This window comes from Augochlora pura, chromosome 10 (genome assembly GCF_028453695.1).
Source record: "Augochlora pura isolate Apur16 chromosome 10, APUR_v2.2.1, whole genome shotgun sequence".
NCBI classification, from domain to species: Eukaryota; Metazoa; Arthropoda; class Insecta; order Hymenoptera; family Halictidae; genus Augochlora; species Augochlora pura.
Genome location: NC_135781.1, coordinates 24,875,788 through 24,895,175, shown reverse-complemented (window position 1 = coordinate 24,895,175; position 19,388 = coordinate 24,875,788). Strand labels below are relative to the sequence as shown.

The 19,388-nt window shown below is 45.7% G+C and overlaps 1 protein-coding gene across 1 annotated transcript in view; it reads right to left on the bottom strand.

Annotated features, from left to right (window-relative positions):
• LOC144475834 (uncharacterized) overlaps positions 1 to 18,212 on the bottom strand; it is an 83,010-nt gene extending 64,798 nt beyond the window's left edge. Inside the window, exon 1 of the mRNA XM_078192148.1 lies at positions 18,135 to 18,212. The gene's annotated coding sequence lies outside the window, so the exon portion shown is untranslated. The remainder of the gene's footprint in view (positions 1 to 18,134) is intronic.
• Positions 18,213 to 19,388: the final 1,176 nt, after the last annotated feature.

Genomic DNA, 19,388 nt, shown 5'->3' with positions numbered 1-19,388 from the left:
TATTATAAACGTTTGCCAATGTTACTAGGTTGAAAATAAGTCTCAATAAACTGTTTACCTGATTGGCTCGTTCTTTGTCATTCAACATAAGTTATGCTTCTGTCTTTTTTATTATACAAGTGGGTGTCTATCCGTTCGTATAAATTAATTAAATTAACTAAATTAAATTAGATGACTATCGCTCATATGCGAGCAACCCGAGTCTTCATTCCATTTCGATACGGTCCCTTCGTAATAGGAAAAATTGTGAACCATTTGGACCAAGCACCGACAGAAAATAAACCACCCCCAACGTCTTCAAGTACCGCTTTTAATTTCTCGAGTTCCTCGGAAGTTAGCAAATCTCCGCGAAACAAGGCTCGAGTCACACGAGCAACAACAGGCCCGAAGTTAACAACTGCTCGTTTCCCGCGGAGCTAAACGCGATTCCCTCAAATCCTTCTGGCCGGTTTCTTACCGCGGGAGAGCTCTCTAACAAGCCGGCTGTTCTGGCCGTTCTCACAAACGAGCCACGGGAGAAGGCCTGCCAATGAATTGTGCTTACTGTTCTTCCGCAGCGATGCGGGACGGAAACGGTATCGCCTCAATGGTCGTCGTTAATTCTCACCTTCCGTTAACCGGAGGAGAGCGGTGCTCGCCACCAAACGCGAGCCGACTTTTCTGCTCGCGCATCGCCGGTAATTGCCGCCTCGTCGATATTTACTGCTCCGCTCCCGGCCCCCGAGAAACCGAGCCGATGACTCCGACGTCTACGCTGGACCGACCCGCGCAGCGCGGCGGCCGGACGCACAGACCAATGGACATATTAGGTCAGGTAATCTGCTCAAGAGAGACGGCCGTTAGGTTCCGGTTAGACAGCGGAGGATCGTTTCGATCGAGTTTGGGATCGTCGACTGCCTCCTGCCGTTCGACATCCCTTTCCTCGAACCCCGCAGCTGGTCACATCTATCCGAAAACAGGGGAAGACGGATGGGAAAGGGGTAGCTAATGCGATTCGGATTCGTCTCTCTTCAAAGTGACTTTGCCGGAATGGTTAGTCACGAAGAAATACCTCTTACCGTTTGACCGAAATTTGCGACTGACCAGAAACGTGCAATAAGAGAATCCTTAAGATCAAAGGATTCGTTGTATGCTTCCCCTTATTCAACTGTTTTCTTCGGGCCTATCTTAAGCTCTTATCATTGATTCCACAGCAACAGTGATTAACACTTATTCGCCTTTATCAATTTGCCTAATGAGCGCAAAAAAATTTTGTTTCTTGTACGTTAAGGAGATAAATTTTGTATTAATACGCAAACAATTAGTAATATTACTATTTAGTATACGAAATCTTCATCGTGAGCCTGACTTGGTATTATAGAATTCTGACAGTGTAAAAAGACCAAACAGAGAGTAGGCTCGCTAATTAATAAATCAAACTAGAACAGGATCGCGAAAAAGCAAAGAATATCGCAGCATCCAGTGATAGTGCGCGGGTTAATTAACACGGGCGTAGCGTTCGAAGAGAGCTAGCTCTGCGGAGCAGGGTGAAAGCGTTCGAAGCAGAGGACGAAGTATCTAAATATCGATCGCGGCTCGAGCTCGCAGCGTCGCAGCTCGATGAAAGAAGCGCGAGCGGGAGAGAAGGGCAGATAGCGGAGAGAGAGCCAGGGTGGCCCAATATGGCTCCAGAGTCCAGCCTCGTTGGCCTGGAAGAGGCGAGGTTCCTGCGTCCGCGGGGGCTGGAGGGAGCCCGGCGAGTTAAGGAGCGTATAAACCGACCATTAGTATCGCTCGGCCACTGTCCATTGTTTCGTTGTTTGCTGAAACAATTGACGGGGGCCAGCCGGTGTTCGGTCGTCTCGTTAGCGCTGCGCTTCTACAGAGGACAGCATTGTTCGTCGCTCTCTTCTCGCCGGAGCGGTTAGCACCCGCGGAAAAATCCTAACGAGTTCTCTCTCTCTCGTTCTCGGCTCTCCTCTCGCTCCGTCGTTACCATGGGACCTCGTCCCCGGCCCGTCGTGCCCCGGTCCCAAGTTCTTTGGTACTCGCTCGCCGCGTTTAACACCTCCGGCCGATTTTCAAGCTTTAGCTTCCCTTGTTTCGCCCAGACGAGAACCGGGAACGCTGCCGTAATTGCGGTAATGTCCGCGACCAGGATATTCCCCGCTAATATCCGCCGCGGATATTTTCCGTTCGATCACTTGCTGATAATTGAAGCTTTGTTCGAAGACCGGCTCGTTTTCTTCCTGTTCTTCTATACGGAATCTTCGAGAATCCTGGCTGCTTTATCGAAAGTCGGAGCTCGAATACCGGCACGGTTACATGTTTGTATAGCAGTTTGCCAATGAAACCGTAACTGACGAAGCGATGTTTTACGCACCCTGTAATTTCGTGCGCACTACATTGCACTGACTTTCGAAGAAAATCCCTGTACCTCGAAATCAGTATCCTTCACATTTGTTTGAACGATATTCGAAGACTAGAATAATTGCTAGTACAGTTCGTGGGTTTTATCGCTTTCAATGGGTTTGTATTTTTGAATCAAATTTGCAACTAGTAAAACGATAATTTCGACAATCTCCAATTCCTTTTATACTACTCAATTTTGATACGATTTTGCTGTACCGTACCCTCATCATTTTATACATTCGTCCAGGCCAACCAAAATCTCCCAACTCCAATCACTGCTACGAGATCTTAATGCTTAAGATACAAATACATACTCCCCCAAACAGCGAATAACGAACGGTGGCCCCGTGGATCCGAGATTTCAATGGCCCGTCGATTAAGCAATTCCATTAGGGCCATTAATATACATAAATATAGGGAAGCGGGGAAAGAAACGGGGCCGGTAGCGATAAGAAAAAGAGAGGCGATGGTGTCGGTGTCCAAGGGGCGCGGGCGGGGGTAAAAGTGGAGCTAGACGAGAACGAAATAGGTGAGGGGAGGTTAGAAATAGGAGCTAACCGAGCGTGAGAGATTAACCCCTCTAACAGCGGCCGCCCAGTATATCAAGGCGCGTGATAAAACGCCGCCGGCCTCTGGCGTGGTGTTGCCACCCCTAACTGCCTCTATTGACTACCAGAATCCAATATATTCTACTCCAACGGCGGAGAAAACCGACTGGGAGGCGCCGGAATTTCATACATCTTCTTTCGACGATCCATCGCTTGGGGTGAGACCGACGCTCTCCACCCTCCTCCCCCGTCCCCCTTTCCTCCCCTGCCTCGCCCGTCGCCAACCCTTACACCTATTCGTGTAGTTTCCGCCCCACCACCGCAACCCTCGGAGTTCTCACGGATACTGCGATAAAGCCACGATCGCTCGGGATTGAACTCGTTCAACCCTCGAATCGAAAACCCGGCACACGATCGTCGCTGTATCGCCGCGTACATTTATTTCGACGCTCCTGACGGAGATGGTAAGTGGATCCTGGGGGAGGGGGGGGGGGGGGGGGGGCATAATGGGCTTTTTCATTTATCGGAGCAGCAATTCTATTAATTGGGGTGCACCCGGAATCGAGACCTCCGAGGGACACCGTTTCGGGGTAGGCTTTAATGAGTCGTAATCGAATCGTTGATTCGCTGCTCGGGCGAATCGATGTCCCAGCGAATTAGGGCAGCTCTTTAATTTCGGAGCGATTTCACCGCGAAACGGAAACAATTGATATTCGAGGGTCGGGCGTGTCGGGTGTCGGTGATCCTGTCGGAGTGGCAGCAGACAAATCCAACGTTCCGAACGCAAGAACACAGAATCCCCTTTCGGTCTAATGCCTAAACACCCTAATAGCTCGGTAAACAATAGGGTTGCTTTGAAGTCGAACGCGATTCTGAATTTTTCGGAAAGATCCTGGAACGGAAACGCCGGCTCCGAGTTTAACTTGTAAGCGGATAACGTTGAGTCAACGGCTTATTGTTTCAGCGGGGTTCTGGATCCGAGGCACTTCCACGGTTATCGACAGGATTGTGTTTGCCCAGTTGGGCCAATAAGCGGGCTCGACTCTCGGAAAATCTGCCCCAGTTTCCCAAATCTTCCTGCTGCAAGCGTTTCGAATACAAACTGCTCGGTGTCATTCGCGTTCGCGATTTTACACGACGTTTCACATACACGTATCGCCAAATAATTTAACGGCGATCGAAATTTTACCCTCGAACTCTCATAAATGTAATTTTGGTGCGTTCATGACATGGCTATATTTGCAAAACACAGGTGAATATATAAGTTCGCAAGAATTAAGAGTATATTTGTCTTATTCTTGTCACGTGGAATTTGTTAGTTGTCGAGGATATTCTTCTTTAACCAATTTCTGTCTTTAACTCAAAATGTTTTTCTATGACGAGTATATTCGTCGGAAACAGTTAATTGGCAAAGAAAAATATATACTCTGATATTCTTTATTATATATTTTATGAAAGCATTGTGTTTGAACGAAACATGAAGAAAATCAAACATATACGGCATAATTACAATAACTAGCACGCCTTTCGATGAGATTGCAACAGCTAACTGGTTAATTACGGTTTTTGCAAAATAGTATTCTTACAGATATCGACGGTAAACTCGATAACCGACGTGAAACTTCTACGGCGCGAAACCCGCGTGAAAGAACAAAAGCAAGATCTGTCGGGCTATTACAAATTAATTTATGACACTTGGTCGGTCGCGTTGCGCAAACCCCTCGTTAATTTGTCATAAACAATGGGCCTCATTGTTTCAGCTCGAAACCGCGCACGGTGCAATTCGCATAAATACGTGAGGCGGCGCCGAATGGCCATTGTGCGAAGGTCTCAGACGAACCACGGCATCTAATTGACACGGTTCGGCCCCGATTACCGTTCGCGGATTGCCACACTTCGATGTCGGTGCCGCGCACGATCGATTCAAGGCGGTCCACCGTGCCTGCCGCGCACCTTTTTCGACGTCGAGGAGCCAAGAATCCGTCGAGTTAATCGCTCGATAATGAAAACACTGGTTCCCATTAGGAAATTCACGGATACCCACCGCCAATCACTGTCGGAACCGAAAGCAATTAACATTTCTGCACAAAACGATTGTGCGGCTTCCGAGATAACCTTGCGCCGCGTAAAATTGTGCGCGTTACGCCGACACAGTGAGGATAAATTCCAATATTGGGAGAAGTATCGGCTTGTTTTGGGAACAGAACGGCCGACGACAGAAAGATTTATTTCTGTCTAAATTTAAACACCAACGGACGAATGGATCCCTTGCGTTGTAACATCGAGCCCGACTCGGATAAAATGAAATAGACTTAAACATACGATAAATAGGAATATTATTTCTTTTCTTAATAAATTCTTTATAATTTTCGCATGTGTCATTGTGCTCGAAACATCTGTGGACCAAAATTGCAAAGAAAAATTATAAATGATCCTAAGCATATTACGTTATACAAGAAATGCTGTACAGCAAGGACTTGAGTTGGTAAAACGGCGCGGTTGGAAACAACACTTAGGATCTCAGAAATAAGACGGAAGATCGGTGAACAAGTTTGTTAAGGTCACCATCGATTGACGAAGGGATGAAATACGGCCACGTTCGACCCGAAATTATCTGAATAAGTGTGAATTAATCGACGATTCGCGGGCGTCGTGATCTCGAGGGTGGGCGGATCGCGAAAAAACTGAGGAAGCTGATTCGGGGGTGAAATACAGGCGATTATCCGAAGAGCATGGGGGTGGGAGAGATAAAGGGCACTTTATCTGGCGGCATAACCGTGAACTCTTCCTCATTTCGACGTCGCTGGTTCCTCCCTCGTTTCTCGTCTTCTTACCTCATCCTCCATCCTCCATACTACATCCTCCATCCGCACCCGACCACTCTGGGCCCACCCCACCACGCGCGACGGTTCGTTCTCTTCCCTTTTTTTCCGTCGAGCTGTTCGCGCTATCCGCGTCGAATCTTTCAATAAAAAATTTTGTAGCCCCGCGGAGTCAGCGCCATTTTGTGAGTTTAAATGGAAATCCGGGCGGGAGAGTGGCAGGGAGGCCGGCGAGCACTCTTAGCATGCAAATTAAACTGCTGCCATTTGAATGCGAATAAAACGCCCTCGGGAGCGGGCGAGAGACCGTGCCAGGCGGAAACACCGAGCTGGAGGGAGCGGGAGGGAGAGAGACAGAGCTTGGTATCCGGAGAAAAAAAAACGAGATGGAGAAAGAGGTTAACTGGAGGGGTGGAAGAGAGAGAGGGAGAGAAAGAGAGAGAGAGAGGGAGAGGGAGAGAGGGAGAGCGAGAATGAAGAAAAGAGAAACGGAGAGAGAAAGAGAAAGAGAGAGGGGGGAGGAGAGGAACGAGGTTGACAGATCGCGCGACAGAGGTGCTTACGTGGTCGAGAGGAAATTTCGAAAAGAATCCTTCTGCCACCCTCGGCACAGCTACGCCCCTTTGGAAATATGGCGCCTCCGTGAGCTTCCTCCTCGATCCGACCGCGGCTCGATCGTTTCCGAGCGTTTCCAAGCGAGAGCAGGAAAGGTAGACGAGCCGGATTTTAACGTACGATTCCCTTATCGAGATTTATTATCTTATACGAGGCTCGAGCCGCCGCGCGACCATAAATTCCGCGGAGGCTGGGGGTGGATGGACCCGCGTCCCGCGTCGCGTCGCGTCGAGCCCCGCGGCGGATAAACGTACTTTCCGCTTCGTCGGAGCGTCGCGTGGAATAATTATTTCGGGGCCGTTCGACAAGATCGAAATCGCTGTTTCTTCCGCGAGCGGAGTCCACGCGTGTCGCATTCGTTACGCTCGGCAAGGAACCGACGCCGACGCCGACGCCTGCTCGCTACACCGTTCCGTACCGTGTTTGATCGCCCGCCTGCTTCCGGAACGAGCGCGAGACGTTTTCAGGTTACCGGATTCGACGTGCATCCTGAGCGCTCCGACGCTCGAGTCACGCGCCAGGAAATTGCGGTAAACGATCTCGCCAAACCTCGGGGAAAAATCGACCTCGGGAGAACGTCTGCGAAATCATTTTTCTCCGGAAAACGATATTTCGTTCGAGCGCGTTAGGGAAATTACGGACCGGAGAAACGGCAGATTAATCGGAACGTTGTTTAGAGAATTCTTCCATGGAGGTTATGAACTTTTATCGATTACTCTTAGAGTGTTATTCGCAGAGAACATCGGAAACTAAGTGCGAATCTTGTACAAAATTGGAAGATGGAATTTTACAAAACCTGGCTTTATTAGCAGAGCAACTAGACATTTTAAGACTACAGATACCATACATGTGTTAAAATATAGGCGAATGTGGTATCAGGTGGTGGATCTGAACAAGATCTCTGAGACAACTTTTCGTGCACGACAGTAGGCAGTAAATGGTACATTGGTGCCAGATATTTGTATATTTACCCGTATATCTGCGACATTATTATTATTTATACGTACTGAACGGTGTACTCCCGTATAAGAATAAATTCAATTCTTTCGACACCACCGATATTTGGAGAATCTCAATTGATCTAGAAACAGAACAGACAAGCTCGAAGTGTGCTTTACAGCTTCTACCGCATCCTGCATCTAGTAGGCTGCGGGTGATTATGTAAATTCTCGCGATCGGATACGGATGCATATAATATGGTATTAAGTAGATGATTACCTGTTTATTAAAACCGCCGTCACGGTAGTGCTGAAATATCGTTCATGAATGTCAGTTATTAAGAACTGTACCAAAAGGTTATTGCGTTCGATGGGAGGATTAAAGTTCGACGTAGGGTAGCCGCTAGGAATAACGCGACTGTCGCTAGATTATTAATCCGATGCGGGTGCATTAGGTAGCGGTTATTACAACACCTGTTCCCGCGGTTGGTTGTCGATCGCCAGCGGACCGGTGGCAACGGGACCGGCAGTCGATGCGGGAGCGGAATTGCCATTGTTCCGATAATTGGAAACGTCTAGGCAAAGTATCGGCGTTATTCCGTGCGGCTGGCTGACTTCGCTCGACTCGACTCGACTCGGCTCGACTCGCGAGTCGAGCCAGCGCGATTGGGCGAGTACAAACCAATCATTTGGGCTATTGGAGTCGAGGCTCGATAGACAGAGAGAACAAAAGAGAGCAGGAGAGAGAGCAGGAGAGAGAAGAGGAGAGAAAGAGAGAGAGAGAGAGGGAGAGAGAGAGAATAGGGGGCGACCGGAAAAAGGAGATCGGCTCGTCCGACAAAGGGACTCGAATAAATGAGACCGTCGATATAAACGGACGTGGAAAACGCCCGGAGACGGTGAAATAAATAAGGAAAGAAAGAAAGTGGCTCGGCTACGGTTCGTCGAAGCGGCGGCGGGGTCGACGGGAACAGGACTGCGGGGGCGGCGGATTTGAATATTGATTCGCTTTATTTAAATTCAGCCCGCCCTTATCGCCGCGCAGATATCTTCAACGCCGGAATTGGACGCGATAACGAAAAACGGAATGGAGAGATCGAGCGAATAGGCTGCGGATTGCGGACCGAAAGAGGGAAAACGACGAGGCGGGAGAAGCTCGCGGGGCTCGGCCGAAAAATGAGAACGGAAGCTAGGACAGAAGGGAAATGCAACCGGGAGCCGAATGGAATTTATAAAACGATTTTTCTTGCCTGTTTAAGAGGCCGCCTCCTCTCCGAGGATCGCAGACGCGTTTTCACGGTGCTCCGTATCGTCGCGAGGATCGAGTCGGGACAGGAGCTGCTCCCACGAGGGCCAGACACCCGTGTACACCGGGATTCCGCCGGAATTCGAGCGACTCGATAACACCGGGAAATTTCCCGAATCGCGAGCAGACGAAATTTCATGTTTTATTTATATTGTACGCTTTGCATTGCGAACGGTCGTCGTGAATATTCTCTAACAGACTCCATTCCGATTCGCGTATCCTTCCCTTAAACTTCTCCATGCTTGGGGATCGAGACGGCTCTTGCAAACGTATTCGATGGAAAAGTTTAACACTTTGGTTGCCACCTCGGCAACCTGAAGAATTTCATTAAAATCAAGTATTTTGTTTAATCAAATTAAAATTGACAAGTTGAATTGGAAATTCATTTTCAAATGCGAGCGAATCACTCCGTCAAAAGTTCATGATATATCTACGAATTATTTAGCTATTCGATATTAAATTGATGTCCAGCAATCTCGATCAACGGAGACCAAAGTGATGCGCAAAACCCCACGAACTCGTCAAGAAAAATTCTGATCTCCAACAAACGCTGAAAGCATAAAGTAGAAAGTTTTTCTTCAAGCCTTACGTGGACGACTGCGGGGGTTGAAGCGATCAAGAAACCAAAGAATGATCGAGGAATAAATTCGAGCCTCCCGCGTTAATATCCGCGCGTAAATCTGTGTATACGGAGCCCATAGGCAGAAAGAGAGGGTAGAGGAGTTTTTTATAAAGGCGCATAATTTTTCGGTCTCTTCGGCTGCAATTAAGGGTTCTTGCGACGGTTTTCATAAAGCCGCATTAAATCCCGGCCGCGCGTCGCGATGCCTCGCGTTGGCTTCGAGAAAACCTGCGCGAGAACGTTCGGAGGGACGGAGGGAATATTATTTCTTATTCCGAGGGTGAAGTTCCAACGTTGCTGGCATTAGGCGAGCGAAATAATTCTAAAGAAATTTCATAACTGTCGCCAGGGCCGGGAACGCCGTAAGAGATGCTCCCGGGTAATAACCAAAGCGAGAAAAGCGGCGAGGAACGCGGCCGTGTTCGTTCTCCAAGCCGCGCCGTGCCACCCCCGCAGCTCGACCACCGACGAACGTTCGAAAAGAGACGCCCCGTGAAAATAACCGTGATTTGTGGAAAGAACCGGTTACACGTTCGCTGTTCCCACCCTCGGCCTCATTCGCCCCTTTAAATTACGACTAGTCGGTATGCACGAACTTTTCTTACCCCGTGATTTATTTATTTCGCCATCGCTAGTCCAGGAATACCAATGTCTCACTGGTTTGCCATTGTTGCTTGACTCTCGGGGCTGAAACACAGTTCGGGATGCTGTTCGCTTCCATCCTTTGTCTTCTTTCTTTCCAAAACAATTGTAATAGGAAGAACGTGAATCAATCCCAAAATGAGTATGCAAGTCCATATAGTTATTAAAAAGTGTAAAGGACGAAGAAAATCACTAAAAAATTCAGAGCCTTTTGCAAACTGAATTCCAATAGTTCCAAAGTTTAAATGTCTGTAGCGATCGAATTCAAGAACACTGAGAGTCCAACAAAATTAAACAACTTTTAGGGTCTTAGTGGATTTTCTAGCGAGACTTCCCGTCAGTGAAAACAAAGCGATCGTCGATCATCACGAATCACCCAGTAGGGCAATATTTTGGCAAGACGAACCCCAAAAGGGGGGTAGAGCGGGTCAGGTCAGCCGTAAAAGCGGTCGACTGTTCAGCGGCGATCGATCTTCAGCGGAGAATGCTGCCGCTGGGAAATCTGGCAGGATAACCATAAAATGACGAGCCGGTGGTCGTTTAACGACCCTTCTAGGAGCTGGACGTCGCGCGTCGGTCAGAATTTAGCGTAATTCCGCGATTTCTGTGCGAACGGATCGGAAAGACGCGGCTGAGGAGGCTGTGTCGCCGGACTACGGTCATCCCGGATCCCGTGAACGCGGGTTTTGGCTTTTATCCCTCTCGGCCCGCCTGCTCGAGATTGAATTTTATCGACGGCGGGATTCGTGCGCGTGCATCGGACACACCGGGACATGTAAATCCAGGAATACGCTGTTCGACGGCCGCCGTTGCGTTAAACAATGGCTTTTGTTTCAAAGACACCCCCTAGCCAGCGAACGCGAGAACGGTCCGCGAGGGCCACCGCTCAAATCCCCACAGATATTTGACTTTCGATGCTGGAGCTTCGCAATTCTATCGGCTTCCCGGAAATCTGGCTATCCATACGCTGCTCGCAATCATAGCAATCGCCTTCCTTTCAATCCTTCTCGAATTAATCCTCGTTCCACAGCCTCTATGTTTCTTTTGATATATTAGTACAATAACGAAACGAATTACTAAATATGAAAGCTTTCGTATTCTATTGAAGAATAGAAAAGCTGAACTTTGAATTCCTTTTATCAGAACTAGAAAAGTCCACCCTAAACGAACACAAGAAAGCAAATTACCCTGTACAGCATAGGGTTCATATACCAATAAGAAACTGTGTCGAGTAGATGGGAAAGTACCGACATTATTTATAAAATTATCCAAGATAGACAAAGATCTTTAACTCCCTCTGATCCCCGTTCCGAGATTTTTGACGAGATAGGCGACAAGAACGTCGATCGCAGCGATCGATCTTCGTCGCCGATTAACGTGCCCGCTCGGCAGTAAGCCCTGCGCGAGAATAAGTGTCGAAGGGCGGAGTGTGAGAGAGAATTAACCGACGGTGTCAATGATTGATAGGATTAATAACGCGCCAGGGCGAGCTCCACGCCTCGCTCGATAAAACACCGCCGAAGACGGAATACTTTAACCCCGGATTAATAGGCCTGTAAACGGCGCAATGATTTCCATTAATATTCATGGGCCGCCGAAGCGGGACGCGCGCATGATTTATGGTCTTTAATTTTCGCACCGCGGCACGCGCCTGCGTTTCCAATTTGCTGCAAACGCTGCGCTTCTGGTTATCGTCGGCTCATCGACCGACTCGCGTTAAACGTGCGATAGATCACCCGAAGCGAGGTTCGTTAAATTAAAAATCAATCTACTCTCTTCTTAATTCACCCTTCATAAATCTGCATCTTGCAGGTTGCAATTTGTGAACGCCATGATCGCTAATAATTAGAATTTATGAAAAATAAAAATTGTCGTTGTTAATAATTGTAATACATTGGAAATTATACAACAACAATTTCAACTTCTCCGAATGTCTTTATAGTTTTACATTTGTCTTATTCTTTTTTGTTATAAATTCATAAATCCGCAGTCTATTAGTAATATTGTAAGGAGTAATTATGGAAGATATAATTGTCGAACTGATCGTCAAAATCCTAATTCGTAGATAATTAATCTCGCCAATAACACTGCAAGAAATAATTGAATTTTTCCAAAGAGTTTGCTACATCAAACTCATCGGCAAAGTTCTTTACGGTCCCAAGAGACTGTCTAGCTTATTGTTGGAAGCTAAACGGAACGAAAATAGCTGCGACTGTCGCTGTTATTCTGAACAGGGAGCTACGACGGAAGGGCTGGGCAGTGTCAACCCTTGCCGGTTGCAGAAACGTTCGATGACGTTGACCAAACATCTTCAAAAGGATGCAGCTCGGTATGCTACTTAGAAGGCGTTGTCGGCACCTTTTACCAGTGGCAAAACCAGAAACAGGATTCTTTTCTAAAAGAAGCCGAAACGGCACTAGTAACCCGACTCTTCTAGAGATCTTGGAAAACTATAAGTAAAATTTGCCAAGACCCTTCTGGGGTTTCTGATCAAATTGGAAAGTTCTTTGTCGCCGGGCGACTAGTTCGCGTTGTAAAAATTAACTATCGCACAATCGTCGGTAATTTGATTTTCGTCTCAAACATTCAAGATTTGTCACTCATTTTTTCCAATGGGTTTGCTGTGTATTGTACGATGCTATACGGTTTAATATTTATTAGTTATCCTCATGATTGCTCGCGACCTACGAATGTTTTCCTCTCATTAGTCACAGTATCATTGGAGAAAATAACATCGCAACCACCTTATGTATAAAGCATGTAAGGTTTATTAAATGTGATGCATGCAAACTGTAGAATGTATAGGTATAATTTAATAATTTAATGAATAAACTTTTCTCTAATACTTAACTGTAAGGTTTTGAAATAACCAGAAAGATCGTGTTGAGTAATCATTCCGAGTTCCGATAACAAGATCCTACAAAATGAGGGATTGCTATAACATCGATTGCTCGAATATATATCTAGTAATTAATCGGATCGATGAAGATAACGTCGAAAGCAGGTTTCGCTTGGATGAAACGGATCTCGTGGCGCCGAGAGCGCTGGAATACCGGAACAAAATACCCCAGGTAGATTTTCCGAGGCCTCCCACGCACGATTCTAAAGGGCTGGAGACGTCTCGTCGCAACAAGGTCGTCAAATCGACGGAGAAGGGGAGGACCGACGCGGAAACGTCCGCATTGCGCAGCCTCATTCTTTATCGTTTAACATTGTAACGCGTGGGCGAGGGGTTGGAGGACGCGAGAGACCTGGGTGCGAAGAGAAACGAAGGGTGCGAGCGGGCAGAGAAAACCGCGGGCGATGGAGAGGCGCGGGAGAGGGGTCGGAGGAAGGAGGATCGGGAATTCAAATACCGCCGCCATTAAACTGAATAACGAGGAGAGCTGCCGTTCGAAATATGAACACGGCTATGATTTGCGGCCTCGTAAACCCGTTCATAACGAATAATAATGTCACCGTGGCACCCCTCGCACCCTCCTTCGCCGCCGCAGCCGCCGCCGGCCCGAAAACGAGGGAGAGAGGCGGGGGCGTGTTCTCGTGCCTGGAAATCCACCTACAATATCGCCAAGACTTTTTTCATGTCTCATAACGCCCCCGTCGGCTGAAATTAAATAATAAAATATACGCGAACGCCGGTTACGTCGTTAACTCGCACTTACCCGCCCCCCATCTCTCGCCCCCTCCCTCCAACCCCGCGCCGAATTCATTCCTGCGGGAAATATACCTTGGGGAAAATTTCAATTTCCCGGGTTCCGCCAGAAATTCGTCTGTTGGACGCTTGATCTTAAAAGGGGCAATACCAGTCTCTTAATTGGCTCTTAATCGAACAGTCCGTGTCCCATTCGCTTAATTTCTACAGGAAAAGTCATTTACGGAACTGACATTTCCAAAGCACTTTCCACGTTCGATATTGTAACATCGACGGTCATTAAACCGGGAGAGTTGTTCATATATGTAAGCAGACATTCAGCTTAATTTACTGGCTGAAACGCTGCAGATAAATAAGCTGTGTAAAAGATATAAATTTCGAGAAATACCGCAATCTACATTTAAAGCAAAACGCAGATGCGGTTAGCCTTCGTTTGTTTAGCGTCGATGTTATATTCCAAACGTAATCAGAATTTTAGGACGAAGGCAATCCCGTTTATGAGCGTCACGCCGACTGATAAGCCGGTTAGACTCTTCCAAATAATGGGTTCTCCGAGTTAAAAGCATCGATATCGTAGCAGTTACATATTCCGACATGGTGATGCTAGGGTGACGGGACAACCGGTGAATGATTCGGAGGTCGGTAAAAAAGAGATGATGATGTGTCGCGGAGCAGGTTTCTCCGCGTTTCTTAGAGTAACGAAAGAAACGGTTCCAGGCGGAAGATAAGCCGGCCAGAAGCCGGTGGCAGGTGCGTCGCGACGAATTCAATAAATATCCGGACGCGGTTTTATCTGGTTCGATCGGAAAACACAGCATAATCGAACCAGATAAGAGCAGCCGCGTACGTGTAACGCCTTTGCCCGACGATTCCGCTCGCAAATTGCCGAGTTTAGCACACGCCCCGCTCGGATAACATATAGTAATTACCCTCTCGGCTGACACGCGTGTATGAGGCCCGTTTATCGGTTAATTATGCCGGGCGGTGTTCCAGAAAAAGGAGTACCAAAGGATTCCGAGGAGAAACGGCGGTCGGAGCAGATATGGAAAACTTGAAACGTATCTGCACCGGAGGATCTACGGTTCTTCAATAAGTGAGCTGATAAAGCTTGGCATCCGTTTAGGAATTACCGATCAAGACGATCATCTTCTCGTATCGAGGAAAGTTGTAGCAGCGAGCACCAAATCGAATAACTAATTTCTCGGAGAGAATATATTTTAGGCGACGGCCTCTGCTCGATGCTGATTGGAACTCTTACCGGCTTAAAACTACTACCTCGCCGGGCATCGCAATCGATGTGTGCCAGATAATTAGTGAACACGGTTTCTAGCGTTTATTAATTGCGAGTAGCGTCGTCTATACATGCTGAGCTTTTCCAAAGAAACGTTGTCCCTCACTGGTCGACGGAAACAGAGTGATGTACAGTTTCCTGGAAACCCGCTTTCTGTCACCAAACTTCGATTTATAACCTTTCGAATCTCCAAATTCAAATTATTATTCGATTTGAATTATTCTTGCTGACAACGAGAGCGCAATGTTTTATATACGAAATCATAAAATACACAGTTGAAATTAAACCTCTTACGCACTAATTATGAAATATTAAAAATCACTGTTTTGTGTGCATGAGTTGGTGCACCTGAAGAATGGCATCTAGTTTTAATCATTGTTTAAGCTATATACCTACGAAGTTATTACAACAATTAAATCTCTTATATTATTCAAATTTCTTATATTAACGCTTAAACGATTTCTGAATGAAAGATATCAAATTTAGATGCATCTTTTTGCAACCTTTGCACGTAGAATAATTTTAAGAACTAGACGCTGGTAGTATATCGACATCTGAATATCTAATTTAAAAATAAGCCACGAATTCCGATATTTCCGATGATCTGCAAAATAACGTTCCAACAAAAGTTCGTCAGTTTTTCTTTCGGAGAAATGCTGCTCATCCGAACTCTTTAAACGTTGATGCATATTTTTAACTTCATAGTATCCTTAGTGTCGAGACGAATTCAACGGCGTACCATACTATAGCGTTAAATTTTTAACAACGCTAAAACAATTGTAGACACAGTAAGCAAATCTTCAGACTACTATATAATGTATAAGAAATTTTGTTAGTCCTTGGAGATTGCCAAAAATGTCTGATCGGTATTCTTTCTCAAATAGACCAAAACATAAGCCCGTGGGTATGAAAATTTGATTGAACGTATCGAGTACGTTTGCTAAGGAGATATTCAAAGGATATGGTAAATGCAGTCTGAAACGTGAAAGTCTTGTAGCCGATGGGTGTTGAAGTGCATTAACGACAGACATGTAACACCGACGCGACAAAACGCGACGTGACGCGAGGACATCCAGTATATTACTGTGTGCGATGGACGATGGGTGATCATGCGAGCTCCGGGGTCCGAATAGAGGAACGGTTTATCGCAACGAGCAAATTTTTCCGCACGGAACGAGATTGAAGGCGAGTTAAGTAGCCTGAGCACGTCGGTGATAACGCGACGGTAACGAGGTAGCAGAAGCAACTCGCGTTTACCGAGTTATTCCGTTTATAGACTGCCCGGCTACCGGCTGCCGGTCTCTCGCTGCGCAGAGGGCCCATCGGGTCCCACTCCCTCCGTCCCTCTCTCTCTCTTTATATACACCTAATAATGAAGATGTTGTTTTAATTGCCGGCTCGCGTGAGCATCCCGCTAATTAACGCACTCGCCACCGGTGACTGCTACGGTCCACTCTCCTCGTGACTCTCTTTCGCCTTCGTCCCCCTCCTCGAAGGGACCCGAGGATACACGACTCCTCCGGACGGTACACGGCCGGCTCTGATTGGCGTAAACCGCTTGCATAATCATTCGTGCCCCCTCGAAACGCTTCTCCGAATGTGTAATTTATTTTTCGTGGACCGTGCGGGGCTGCTGTAAATTCTAGGTAATTGCTGGCTCGAGAGAACCGGACTCGGGGGTGGGTATCTGCATCGAGTTTTGGAATTTCGGTTCGAGAAAACAGTGAGCAGAGAAATTGTCGATCGAAGGATTCATTTCATGATGCCGTAATGTTGATCCCTCGCTATCTTCTTTACGGAACATTTTATGAACTAATAAGCAAGCACAGCTAGCATGTGGCAGATTAAACACGAATGAATTTAAGCGTGTAAACGTTCACCATTCAAGTGCGGAAGATTAAAATTGTGGTAAGAAAGTGTAAGTACATTGTGAAAACGCTTGAAGGTAGACTAAGGACATTGTAATAGCACTTTAGAGAAGAGTAAGAAATTGCGATAACAGTTTAAAATGGATTAAGAAAATTATGGTAGCAATTTAAAAAAGAATGAAAAGATTGTGATGGCACTTGAAGGAAGAATAAGAGTACTTGCGGTAGGAATTTCAGTAAGCATAAGAAGGTTAAACAGTTTGAGGAGAGTGGGGCAATCGAAACTGCAATTTGCATATCTGCAAGCGGACACGTCTTAACATTTTGAACGTATCGCCCGTTCCCGCGATTTGATAGTCTCTCCACTCTTGTTTATATTTGTAATTGGTCTGTATCGCGGTTATCTTTTCAAATTTGTTTGAGAAACGAGCGAGCGAAGGTACGCCGATCTAGATCGTTCGCGTACAAAGTTGTTCTTCTCTGTCATTTTTAATGAAAAACGTGGTTAAAATTGAGCGGTGATTTACGGCGGCACAGTGGCTAATGATAACGTTGCGAGTGTAATATTACGCAGCCTATTTAAAAATGAATTAATCGAATACATAATTTCGCATTTATTACAGCGGCCGGGAAAAAAGATTGCACCGCGATAGCGTGTCGCGGGCTGTATCACGAATACATCTCCATTTATACATGCAATTAAAGCGCGTTGAAAATTAATCGCACCGAGCCGCGATTACCGCTCTCTCATACGTTGTTGTTCGAATAATCGATCCCTAGGTTCCCATTAAAGATTACGGGAGATTCGTGTAGTTATTTATCGATTCTGTGATTAATTTCGGTCGATTTTAAATAGTTAGACGGCTTTGCGCTGTTAAAAATAATTAAATTCTTAGTTTGTAAGAATACGCAGAGTATACATTGTAATTATTATCGCTAAACCTACCGAGCATTCAAAATGGCTGCCACGAATGGTTTTGTAAGAATGTCAAAATTGAATTCTCTTGTACATTTTTATCGTAACGTGCGCATCAAATATGGAATTGATTATATTATTCGTTATGAACGAGTGCTCATAATCCCAACAATTATAAAATACAAAAATTTGAACATGCAAATCCTGTCATTTTGACCGTCACGTAGATTTAGGACCTGACTATGCGTGCATTTGTTTCGACGTTTTGTACAGCTGCGTTTCATACGCGACGTTTTGTTCGCCGCGTTTTTCTTCGTTATTTGTTACACGAGACTATTGATTGTGTTGTACAAAACATTGGAAAAAATGCACGCGTAGTCATGGCCTTAGTGTTGAGATGATAGCAAACTATCAAGCATTGCTAACCTACAATTTAGCGTAATGTTGACACAGAAGCTATCAGTATCGCAATATAACAATAATCGTCGAAATCGACGAGAAAATGTGTGCAATTAGTACTTACCGAAGTTAACAGGAATTAATCTTTATCGATTCAGGAAACCAAAGGATGTCTACGATTTTTCAATAAATCTTGATGTCACTTACACACACTACATATTGCACCGTGAAATTACAAAACCTGATCCTTTGCGCACGCAATTAGTTATACCCCCACAGCTTGTCGTATACCGACTGCGCATGCGTCAGTAATTCCGCAATCATGCAGAGATTTGTTCAAATTAGAGATAGTTTTTAATGCTTTAAACGTAAACTAATTACGGATACAATAAAGATTAGTGACTGTGCGAGCCTGTGAGAGCTGAGGTTTCTGGAATAACAATGGAATCTGCGAGACTGCATGGACTTGTACGACGTGAAGTATTCTAAATCGTAGCGGTTAGAAGCTTGCTACCATTATTCTGAAGTCTACCAAAAGGAAACAGAAGGAGGATGCAATTAGTCGAAGAAAAAGAAAGGAAACGAGCGCGTCAGCGGTACAGGTAAGGGAATTTTATGCTATACTTTTTTCTACCTTAATTAAGATGTACACACTTCTGGTAATGGCCTTTCGCGGCGACATACCTGCAACCAACGTTAGATTAGTCCGTAGAGGGCAGCACAGATCGGCGTCAACGATAAGACCCGGTAAAGTTATCGAAATTTGAATGTAAAACAGACCATAAAAATGTTTAAAAACGTCCCCTCATTAAAAACTGTAACGAGAAGAGGAAAACAGAAGTTTCAGTTTGAATAGACCTGTAACACCAACATACCTCGTTCATATTTTGTTAATATTTTATTCATGAATTTCAACTCCAAGCATTATCATGTTTTGTACTGCTGCGTCGATTAGTACTTCTTTGTTGCTAACTAATTCCTACCAGAGAGAGATCATCTATTTTCTTTATAACCATCTCTACTTTGATACCTTTCAAAATAAAAATACTGATAACGGAAGAATAAAATTTCCGCTCGATTTAAATAGGACATTATTAAATAATTATTACATCTAAATTTAAAATTCTTTATATTTTTTTATATTGACATTCTTATGAAACTGATTTTAATAAAAAATTCCATCGGAATAGATTTTGTTTTCGAGACGAAAAATAGCTGTTTATTTCGATCGCTGTCGATCCAATATATCATATTCTACCAGAGGGCAGTAAAGATCAAGCGTAATAAAACTCGCGCGCCCGGCAAAGAAACAGACGGGCCGCGGTAGTGGTATCATTCGTCAAGTCTTAATTTCTCAATGAATCAGGCCCGTCTAATT